Source organism: Sipha flava, unplaced genomic scaffold (assembly GCF_003268045.1).
Source record: "Sipha flava isolate LNK unplaced genomic scaffold, YSA_version1 66_pilon_pilon, whole genome shotgun sequence".
Taxonomy (NCBI): Eukaryota; Metazoa; Arthropoda; class Insecta; order Hemiptera; family Aphididae; genus Sipha; species Sipha flava.
In genome coordinates, this window is record NW_020273606.1 from 1,924,058 (window position 1) to 1,935,819 (window position 11,762).

General features: G+C 24.6%; 1 pseudogene; it reads right to left on the bottom strand.

Annotated features, from left to right (window-relative positions):
* Positions 1-7,540: 7,540 nt before the first annotated feature.
* LOC112691729 lies at positions 7,541-8,613 on the bottom strand (annotated as a pseudogene).
* Positions 8,614-11,762: the final 3,149 nt, after the last annotated feature.

An 11,762-nucleotide genomic window follows, 5' to 3' on the forward strand; every position in this document is an offset into this window, starting at 1 on the left:
AAATTTAAATTTAAGATAACACTTATGTAGTTGAACCTTAAAAACAATTTTATTGTTAAAGGTTACCAAAATCTCATGTTTTTATCTTATTTACATATTGTATAAATAAAAAAATTGATATTGACTGCTCTAAATTTAAAATGTGTGAACCAATTTTAAATTAAAATGTTTTTAAATGACATCAAATATTTAAATTTCTATTATAAAATTGAAATAAACAAATGAAATGTATTTAATTACACTATGTAACATAGTTATATGTTTAGTTTAAAATTCAATGACATCAATAAATTTAACATTATAACTGCAGTTAAATATCTTTGATATATAAAACTGTAGTTCATACATGAATTAAAATAAATTTTACTGCTGTAAGATTATAATTATTCTTTTTAGTGTCAAGTTTATGATTATATTAATATTTTAGTTACTATAATTGTTGTATACTTAAAATAATTGTAAAAATAATTATATATGAATTGCATAATATTTATTGATTAAAGTTATATGCTCTTTGAACTTATATTATCTGTTTTTTAACTTTTTAAAACATTTTATCTTAAATATTATGTGTACACAGTTTAATTATGAGAATATACTATTATCATACAGTTAAAAATCAAAAGACTTATTCATAGACTGTGTAATATTGTAGTAATAATTAATAATTTTCAAGCCTAGGACGCATGACACAAAACAGAATGAAAAATGTCATTACTTGGACGTGTATTTATCTTGAATATGGTATATTATATGTTAATATATTGGTAACTAAATAAAGTAAGTATAATTTTTAATAGTAATAATATAAATACTGTAAGAATTCTCAATTGGTTGTCGAATAGGGGATAAATACCATAAAATAAATTACCCATAGCACTTCTTACCTACAAACATCAATAAAAATTAAAATTAAATATTCTGTTTTTTTTTTTTTTTTTTATCTTCGTTTGAAAACTCTAACACCAACCTACAATACTTTATACAGTTTTTTTTAACTTAATTCAGAAATAATATTTACACAATTAATACGAATAAGGATTAATATAGAGTGAAAACTGTCTAAAGCGGACCCTGAATAAAACGGAAAATTATCCAATACGGAATTTTTCTATGGTCCCGGCACGTTCCAATAGTTTTATACAGACGCTGAACCTCAATAAAACGGAAGCTTCTTAACGCGGAAACAGAACGATTTTGTAAGTCCCATGCAAGTAAAAACCTTGCATAAACCGGAAAAATGACACGCGTGTGTGTACTATAAACCAAAAATAATGTTATAAAAATCTATAAAATATTGATATGCATTTCGTTGTATGTACATTATTAAATAGTGATAAAGAAGATAAAAATTTTCTATACATATTTGTACAATATGTGTACATACAATGCATATTATCGCATAAACGATATGAACTTTCTTCTTTGTAACCGTGAAATAGTCATACACCAATAGTCGTACGTACACTTTTAATTATATCTTCCGTTAATCGTATTAAATATTAAAATGCTAAAATATAAGTGAAAAATATCAATTGATCGATATGAGTATAAAAGGATAGTTGAATAATCCGGAATTTTTCCGTTTTATTGAATAAAGCGGAATTTTTTTGTTGATCCCGTTTTAGGCAGTTTTCACTGTATTTATTAAAATAAATTATGTTTATTTTCTTATATTTTTCATTTTTAAATAAAATTAATAAAATTATATTGATATAATTATTAAGTAAAAATTAGTTATTGATTTATTTTATTCAATAACTAGATTATAGATATGAGTAAATTGTCCTTTTGATTTTTTAATTCAATTTAATAAAAACCTATTGTAATCTGTTAGTTATGATAATTTTCTAGTTTCTTCTAGATATTTGATCGAACTATATGTTAATTGAAAATTATTACATTCTTGAAAAAATTATAAAGCTAATAGGCGTCGTTCATAACCGCACACTTTCAAAAACAGTTCATCATTCAGAACCTCACACTTTTATATCTTAATCCCACATATTTTCACCAAATTAAACCGTTCAATACCGCACAAATGTATATATATATATATATATCAATTACTTATACATTTATCTAAAATAACATGAGTGCACCTCGAAACCGAGTGGGGTTATGATCGCCTAAGCTAACTAAATAAACGGAAATATTGCGCCCGTATACAAATACATAGGCAATATGTCCATTAACTACTACTTGCGTTTTCAAAACAATTTTATATCGACTGTTTTCAATAATTGATTTGTTGATATAAAACTAATCTAATTTTTTTTTAATTTACCAATTGTATCAAAATATAAAGTGTCACTGAACAATTATTAACAGCTAAATTTCATTAAATAGTTTTTACTAAAATAACGTTCCACGTTTTGTAGACTGATATCAATTCTTTATACATCAATTTTATTTCATAATACCATATTGTCAAATTTTACTAATAGAGCACTATTAGTAAAATATTTTCTTAAGCACTTTATTTTTACAAATATGTTTTAAAATTTCTTAGTCACTGGTGCTACTTTTTTTCTGATGTCAACTTATTTAAAGAATTCTGGTTTATATTATTTATGTATAGTGTTTATAAATTGCCTTTGATTTACGCTTATAAAAACGAAGGCCTTCTATAGTTGAAACGATATCTCAATAAACACATTACATATAATTACTATGAACAGTAGCGTAGATACAATTCTTTTCTGGGGGGGGGGGGGTTTAAGAAATAAGTTTTTAAGTGTTCGTAGTATATCTTAAAACGAGATCATATATAATATTACATTTAAAATAGTGTTATTATGTCCCGTATTAATAAAAATTATTTTGTTATTCAATTTTTAATATATACCTAATCATAGTAAAATCAAAATATTTTACTATAATATATAAATATTAATAAATAATAATCAAATATCAATAAAAAAAAATCTGTGGGGGGGGGGGTGGAAACCCCTTATACCCTCCCCGTAACTACGCCACTGACTATGAACATTATTTCTAAATGATCAGTATAAATACGAGAGTTTAATTTTATTAATTTTCAATTTGTCTCAATATCTTTTTATAATTTCTACCTACTTCAATATTTGTAATTAAAGATGAAACAATATTTACAGAAAATAAGTGAAGTATAAAAGTACAAAAGAAATTAATTAACAATATTTTTTGTATATTCGTAGTATTATTGAACAATATATAAATTAATAACTTTTGTGTATATTACAAAAGAAGTTTTTAACGATTTATATTTGATCTTTGTAATTCGTAAAATGAATAATAAAAGACTCGGTATACCGAGAGTCCAGCGTGATATAAGTGTAAACAACCTTTAAATACCGCACAACTATACTCTGATGTAACATTATCAAATCATAATAGTGATAATAATGACAATAAAGAATATGTATTTTTGATGATTCAGGTCATATTAATGTAGAATTTATATAACCGGGGGCCCGTTTAGGAAATGTTCAATAGACTCCGCTCCAACTTTCTACAATCTGTATTATTTACACAGACAATAATTATACAATAATTATACTTTCTTAATTATTGGTAAATAATACTTTTATCTATTAAAATAGGGTCATTTTGATTTTATTGTAAGAAAATGTTTACTGTTATAAATTTATGATGAAATTTAAGTTTATACTAGGTACCGAAAAAAGTGTCAAACTATCAAATAAATTAATTTTTTCATAAAAACGTGAATTTATTATTTCATTTACCTTGGTTAAAAAAAAAATTCATTAACACATTCATCAACTTACAAAATACATTTTAAATGATAAAAAAAATCACATTTTAAGATATATGTCACTTACCTAAACTAGTTCTGAAACTATGTATTTGGTTAATTAATGTAAAAATAATGTAAATCGTAAAGAAATTTCAGTATTTACTGAAAGTGTTCATTACTATTTGAGTATGATATGTAAATAGGGGAACAAAATATAACAATAAGAAATGACACATACACATACACACGTTTACGCGCATACAGGCACAAACATTAAATATAAGAAGGCCAGTTATCGACGATCCAGGGCTCTTTTTTCTTTCTTCCTATCATGGTCATCAAGAGACACAATTATAAAAATTTAATCAAATGTTCATAATAATAAGTTAAAATATAAATATTGATGTGCTTCTAAAAGTTTTAAAATAAAGTAATGAGTAGTGAATTAGAGAAGGAGTTTGTTTTTTTTTATTTTAACATAGTAGCGTACTACTTCATCCTACACTTATAATACAAGGTATAATCTCAACAGGAAGATCGCTATAAAAATCGGAGAGGTAATATACTAATTTATGATCATAATTACGTAACTAACACAGAGACGCATAATCATTCCCAGTAACCTTTTAATACTCCCCATTTAAAGTCCATTACAATATGTTTAGTGAAACAAAAGATAAACGTTTGGATTTTAAGTATATTGTTAAATTTTTATAAAGTTTTATAATTTTTTTTTTTTTTTGTAATTTTGTTATTTTCAAAGTTTTTATTTTTATTTTTCCAATAAAAAAACTGTTGACAATTTAAATTATAAATACTAATTTATATGTATTAAATGGGTTTAATCAAATAACTATTGTTAATATTATTTGTGTTCGATACTTTCCATAAATAAGCAATTTTATATCGCCTTCCCACGTCCAAAGCATACGAGCGGCCACTGTAGTATATTGTGTTACTAGTAAACAGTGGCAGCTTCAGTAAATTTGCCATGTGTAGCCAAACTACTAAAATTTATGCACACCCACCCACCAACAAAAGTAAGTGTTTTTGATATGCAAAAACATTTTTATAAAATTCTGTATACTATAAATCTGCCTACTAATAAATAATTTATATTGATTTATACATTATAGTAATAGGATAATCGCCACTGTACTCATTATGCAATCCGTTCTAAAAATAAAAAATAAAAATGTTGTAGTCCAAAAGGTAAAATAACCTAAATTAAAAAAAATCAAGTCCTCTTGACCATTCTGTCAAATCAAAACCAACTTTTTACCTTTTTTTTATATCCGTATAATTAATTATTTATTTATTAAAATGTTTATCATTATCAGGACTCCAACGAGTAGTTTTAAAGACTGTAAATCAGATATTTTAAACAATAACCTAGATAACCAATTTGTCATACCACCTATCACAAAATCTGAAACCAACTGTTTAAACGGCGGCCATTTGTAAAGAGGTCATAGTTCTGCTTTATGATATTCTAAATTCTAATAAATCATTGTTTTGTGAACGATTTTTTCAACTACATACGTCCTACACCCACAATTGATTATTAGTATTGGTATATATATATATATATATATGATTTTGTACAAATATTAAGTGTATATTGAATAAAACAAAATAATTATATTTATATATATTATAATTATAATAATTATATATATATATATTTATTAAACAAAACAAGTCATTGTACAATATGTAAAATTTAAGTAATATACAAATTATTGGTTTAAAAACAATACAAGTTTATTAAATTTATTTCGTTTACTAGTACAATTTATGGACAAGGAATGATTTTTGGAAAACGCATGGAATCTTATTTTTAAGTACATATTTACAATTAATTTTATTAATTCCAATTTATGTGAACTTTCTAGTATATTTTCCTCCTCACAATCTAATTCACCAAATATTAAACAATTTAGAGAAAAATAGTTTTTAATTATTATTACAATTTTTTTTGACATTTGTTCAACATTTAAATTAGTAAAATTACGAGTTAAAATAAAAATTATTTTTTCAGTCTTTTAAATGATTTCAAATACACTAGATGATACAAAAACTAACCCACCCATGTTTTTAAGATCAACCAACTTTGTATAAAAATCATTATGGCCATAGTTATGGTCTACTCTCATTTTTAATAAACTTTTTTTACAAGATATACAGAAAACTTTAGGTGAAATCTTTTTTACAAAAAAACCTGCAATATAATATAATCTATTTGATTTTTGATCATACAAATTAGGGCTCATGTTATTCATGATAAAAATTTTATTTAATAAATCCTCATCTCATAGATCATCATAATTAATTGTTTTCTATACACCCAGTATCTTGGTCATTGAAAGCTAACTAGAGGTTTTACTTTTTCTGTGCCCATTTAATATCAAAAATGTTTCCTACAGGATCTTCATCAAGAACAATACTATTTGCATTAGGTGAAGGGGTAATGTTTTTTTTTAAGATGATTTGTTTCATAGCAGAACGAAATTGAATAATATTAAGATTGTTATTTAGACCGTACCTTTTTCTTATACGAGAAAATAATAATTCTATATAATCCTGAGATAAACGATATATTAATATATATTTTAAACATTTATTATTTAGCAATGATTCTTTAGCAATAGAAAATACAGAAAGCACAGCAATAATTAGACCAATAATAAAGGTTTTTTTTTACCTAGATATAAAGGCTTGTAATTTAGATCAGTTAATGTAAATAAATACTGTACTAATGGTAATATAGATTTTTCTAGAAACACTATATTGTTAGTATTAATTGGTTTTTTACACCCTTTTGCAAACGGAATTCTACTATTCAAAAAATCAAATATTCTGTTAACTGTTCTAATAAATTTAATGGTTTCAGTGCAATTATCAAACTCAGAAAAATTTTCATTTTTAAAAAACTCTAAGGCAGAGGCAATAGATGCACTAAGAGTCTGCGCTGCGAGTTTCACTTTAATCTTGTTATTTTCCCATTCAATATGGGCTTTAGATAGTTTGTTAGCAAACTTAAGTCCTATAGTATCTTGGATTGTATGTAAAGCCTCAATATACTTTCAATCTATTACACCATCTTTAATTTTAATTTGTCTATAAGTACCTAATGCATTACGTGTGAGCTTAAGCATATGACACGCATCTGGGATAAAATAATTTTTTTGATCACTATGTAAAAAATAAGGTACTAAATTATGAATATTACCACAAATTTCACAACCAAGATATGAAAAAGAAGAAAAATTAGAAAATGTACCATCACACGTCACACTCCATACTCGAAGACCAGATTTGATTAAAAGATTTATAGCAGTTTTGATTAATTCAGCTTGAATATTGGCAAATGACTTAGTTTGTAAAAAATACCCTATAGGCCATTTCCATTTACTGTTAATTGATACCAACATGAATATAAGAGCTTCTGTAGCTGGAGTATCTACATTTTGTAGCTGTAAATCATTTCAAAAATCACAATACCCAACAAATTTTTCTTTTTTTGAATCCCAAAGAAGATTGACATACTATCAATAATTAAATTGCAATCCTTATCTCTAAAGGAAAATACTGAATACTTCTAAAACAAAAATATTAAAAAATAATAATTCAAAAGTAGTATATTGAATATAATTCATATAAACATAATCATGAAAAGCATAATGCAAGCATAATTATATAAAACAATGAGTTTAAAAAACTAAATATTCAGATGAAATATTTAAATGAATATCCTTTAATTATTATTAAAAACAAAGCAAAGATAGCATGTATTTACCTTCAGAATGTATAATCTTTAGACGAATTATAATGCTAAGTTAGAGCAAATCGTTTAAGCTCATCGGTATATCTACGTCCATGCGATAATTTTTTAGCATTTATAAGCTGATTTTTAAAAATTTCTAATGTCATACCATCAAATCGATCAAGTAATAAATTTTCAACGGAGTCATCAACAAAACCTTTTTTTTTTAAAGATCTTGTTAAATCCTTCAAATTTGAAATTCTTGATTGTTGCCTCCTAACTTTTTGTTGCAGAACTTTTACTTTATACCTCAAAGCGATAATAGTTAGATGAAGGGGCTTTTCTTCAGTTTGAACACTTTCATCAATTTTCAGATTTTGTTTTTTAACAGTTTCAACTCCAATATTATTTTCATTAGTTGTCATACACTGGTTTTCAATACTTGAAGTACTGACAGATGCGATTTCTTGTGATACTGTACGTTCAAGTTTTCTTCTAGGTTTTTTAGGAATAGTTTGGTAATATGAAGGTAATATTTCTTTTCATGGCCAGTAACCACTGTTTTAATAACTCAGGATTATTCAAAGGAAACCTGTAAAAATAAATAGTTGACAAAAACTATAATTTTAACAGTAAATATATTATGGTTATTATGAAGTAGAAGTATATGTATATATATTTATACACACACACACACACATATATATATATATATTGCAAACAAAAGTTATACAATTTTTTTCTGGTGGAATTCAATATTTGTACCAGCAACTACTTTAAAAGTATTTACTTAAATAGGTAATAATTTTGGCATAAATATAAAATTTGTACGGGAGGGTAGAACACCAAAACCCCCCTATGGACGCCCTTGTATGAAATAAACATATCGAATTACCTCTTGTACATAATATTCCCAAAATATTGCAATAAATACTTTTATTCATATACAAATGGTACTAATTGCCAATTAGTATAAACTGGTACAAATTAGTTACATTTTATGTATATTACACAATAATATTTTATCATTAACTCACCCAAATAATAACAACCCATCATTAGATTTACGGCGATTAGAACAGCCATAAGCTGCACATGAAACGGGCATGGTTTCCAAACACTAAAAATTAATATTATATAGGTAGGTACTTTTAACATAATATTATATTATAATATCTCATACAATGAGATTGGTCAAAAATAAAGTCGACACTTACCACTTATTACAATTTAAAACAAAAAAAAAAAAAAAATACAACACAAATAATAAAGAAGCCAGAACCCTAAACTTGTGAACTTGTCCGTTATATTTTGATTGTTATTTGTTGACCTGTTTGCAAATGGCGGAAATAACACTAGACCGACGCTCGCCGCTTCACTTTTGAGCGGTCAGTTCCTTATCTTTAAAATCTCTGCTATAGGTAAATTTGGTGACTTCTTATCTATGTTTTTTATGTATTTATAACAACATATCCATAGGTAACTTGTAACCAGTGGTACTCAACCTTATATCCATGAACTGCGGCTGCATCAAATGGTTTGGTGGTGGATGGTGGTACTCATACTACTCATATTAAGCTAGATATCCGGTATTTTACCTCTTAAGTATTAGCAGTGTTGTGCTCAGATAAAAAAATATATCTAGATAACGATAAGATAAATGAAATTTAAATTATCTAAATATATATAGATTGAGCAAAAATATTAACCTATCTAGATATAGATAAATAAAAATAATTTTTATTTAGATAAAAATTAGATACATTTTTTAATTTTGATATATAATAACAAAAAATTGTAACTAATGATTAAAAACATGGTTTTTTTTTTAAAAGTGTTTAATTAAAATAAAGACAATTAAATTTGATTAGCACCTTAGATAAGTATTAAATAATAAATATAATCAGAGCTCGTTTTGAAGGGGGTCGCAGGGGACGGAGTACCCCAACTAATTTTCAGAAATTTTAACGTTCCCCTACTATTATTACATTATAATTATAACGCTTAACAAGTTTTGGAGACGCTCTTTTTTTTGAGTAAATAGAGTCCCCCTTCTTTAATTTGACCAAGTCGAGCACTGAATATAACTGATATATAACCAACTCGTACTATAAATACTATAAATATTTTTAAATCTGAAGGAAATACAACATTTTTTAGAAAAATTAGTATTAATAATATTATATGTTTTATTTACAAACCTTAAAATTTAATTTAATCAAGATTTAAATTTGAATGGTTTAATAACATCAAACAAATTATTTGTAACATACTGTATTGTTTATTTATTTTTTATTCATAAAAATATATTTAAATTATTAATTACGTGTGACATTGTATTGCTGTTAACATGAGATTATGAAAGATTGAAGACATTAATACATAGTACAAGCATAATAATTAACAATGTTTGAACATAATTTTTCTAAAACAATATAACATAATATATTATATTATAAAAAGCAGAAGTTAGATGTATTTTTAACAAAATTAATTAGTTATTAACAAAAAAAAATTAAATGCAATGAATGTTATCTTTAACAAAAAAACATAAAATAATAAAACCAATAACAAGTAATTTTAAGTCTTATACCTACAACACAGAAGATTTTCAAAAGTTGAATTATCAAGACGATGTCGCCTCGATGTTAAAACTTGAACAGCACCATTAAACAACCTTTCTACAGTTGCTGATGAAGGAAAGGTTGTATTGTATTTTGAAAATATATTTTTGTTAACAGCAGGATATTAGTTTAATCAATCAAGCTCTTTTTTTTTTTTTATTCAAATACTTTATTGTTTGTGAATTCATCAAATTATATTGTCTTAAGCTATAAATTATAATCTAGATGACCATAATTTTCATCTAGATGAAAATTAGATGCCAATTTTTTTTTATATAGATGAATTTAAATATTGCATACCACTGAGTATTAAATATGTATATATATTAATAGACAAATATAAGTCATATAATGCATTATTTAAATATAATAGTCACTAGTTGCCAGCAAGTAGATAGTACTTACTTAACTACCTACCAAATACAAGTAATTCGACATGTCCTGAAATGAATATCGGCGTCACTTCATCTATAATTTCACAACTTTGCCCAGTCTACAGAAAATAATAATTTTCATTGTTGTTTGTAACTAACCACGTATAGTATTTTTACACAGTCATTCAAATACACTTCAAGCACCTACACACCCACCCACCAAAATCATGTGTATATCCATCGATATATTTGAGATATAAGATGGTCACCACTACTAATAAATAATATAGGATATTAATCCCCATTTTTTTTAGATAATAAATAAATAATTAATTTAGTAGCGTTAAACATTTAATAATTTTTAATTTTTAATTGATATTTTATTATTTTATTATTTTAAAATATTTATTAAAAACTATAAACAGTTTAATACTTCGTGTAAGTAAATATAGTTATTCTAATTTAGAACTTAGTCGCAAAATCTAAGTCCTATTTAGAAAAATATTACTTGCCCATAATTAATGTATAATAATTATTATTGGGTTACTTGTTACTGTTATTTCATTAAAAAATTAACATAATCTGATGTTTTATTTAAATTTTATTATTTTAATTGAAAGTCTGAAGCTTACAAAATGCCCTTATCAATTAATAGACGATTAATTAAAAAAAAAAAACCTACTACAATAATCAAATATTAACTTTTGTTTTAGGATAGATTAACTACATTCAATTCAATCAAAACTGAAAATGGAATTGAATATTGAAAATTTATGAAAATTAGAGTTTTGCATCACGGTAATTTTGTCAAATTGCTTTTTAATCTGTTTTCTTTTAGGTTGTATAAATATAGTAATTGTTATCGTAAAAATTAAAAAAGGAATTCAGAATTAATTTTATTATAATGTTTTGCCGGTCATTTTTTAAAATAATACTTTTTCGAATTATATTTATATTCATACTATTTATAACTAAATTATATTTGTATAATTTTCATGTTTTAGTAGTTTTAACAAGAAATATACATCTCCAAACTCATATATATATATATATAGCTTGGCAAACGCTTATATCAATAAAAAAACAAATATCTAAAAATTAAAGGATCTAGGTATAAAAAAATCTTACAATAATAAAAATTTTATTTTATTTTAGGTTTGAATTTATTACTTACCATTCAAATCCAAAGAAAACTGGAAGATCGAATACTAATTTTAATTTATGAAAATGATAGTTTTACATTTCAATAATATTGTTAA